Source organism: Myotis davidii, unplaced genomic scaffold (genome assembly GCF_000327345.1).
Source record: "Myotis davidii unplaced genomic scaffold, ASM32734v1 scaffold6327, whole genome shotgun sequence".
In the NCBI taxonomy this organism is placed as follows: Eukaryota; Metazoa; Chordata; class Mammalia; order Chiroptera; family Vespertilionidae; genus Myotis; species Myotis davidii.
In genome coordinates this window covers 16,356-17,462 of record NW_006297778.1, presented here as the reverse complement: position 1 = coordinate 17,462, position 1,107 = coordinate 16,356, and positions in this window count along the sequence as shown.

The following is a 1,107-nucleotide window of genomic DNA, read 5'->3' as shown; positions in this document are numbered from 1 at the left end:
AGTCACCATGTCCTCGAAAACCTCAAAGCCTCGGAAGCACTGAGAAGCCTGAGGCTCCGCTGCCACTCCCTCACCGCCAGGCTGGGGTCCAGCAGCAGCGGCCAGAGTTGGAGGGCGCAGGGTTACAGGCCACCAGGTCCCCCAGGTCCAGGAGCACCAGCTTCTGCACAACCAGCTGAGCCAGTCCCTCACACAGGCCCTATAGACCTGGCCTCTAGGGGCTGGAGCTTTTCCAGCAGCTCCGTCTCCTCTTGCTCAGTCCTTTTCTCTGCTGCTGCCAACTGGGCCTGACAGCTCACTGGAGGGAGAACTGAGGTCTCTGGAAGTGCGTGGTCCTCCTCTGGCCCATGGCAATGTGAAGACCAAGAGGGGACAGAAGGGGCGAGGCAGTGGCGGCTTCCTCCTTGGGGCCATGGCAATGTGAAGACTGTGGGGGGTGAGAAGGCGCGAGGCAGTGGCAGCTGCCCAGCTGATGGCAGGGCCTTGAGGAGGCTGTGGTTCATGAGAAAGCTCACCTGGGCCTGGGACTGCAGGGGCCACAGGGAAAGTAATGCCAGTTGAGGGAGGACACTAGGCCATAGTTTTCTTTGTAGAAATAATTGGGAGATTGAAACCACACAAGTCCCTGGAGGAAGAATTCATCCCCCTCCCCCACCACCTCGCCAAAATAAAAGCGCTGCACCCAACTCCTTTCAGGTTCCATCCAAGCAGGTCTGACTTGCTGAGTGATCTTTCCTGTGCTTCTCAGGGGTTTCAATCAGGAGCATAATAACCATCCACGTCCCCTTGGTGTGTGTGTGTCATGAATATCTGTACCAGTTGCTGTGCCTCTGCTTCTGCACGGTGTCCACTCCTTTGGGTGCTGTGAGCATGAGGACAACACCAGGACTGTCACCCTGTGGGTCCTTCTTCTGCAGCTTTGGGGTCACACACATGTGTGGCCCACGGTCCAGCATTCAGGGGAGCTGCACTGTTGAGTCATTGGAGCCTCTTGTTAGATTCCGGTGACGTGGGTCAGAAGATTTGATGATAAAACTCATTATGGCACAAGTGTGCATGAAAGAGACTCTCTACCTTTTGTTCACAGGAGACAGTTGTCTCTCTTTA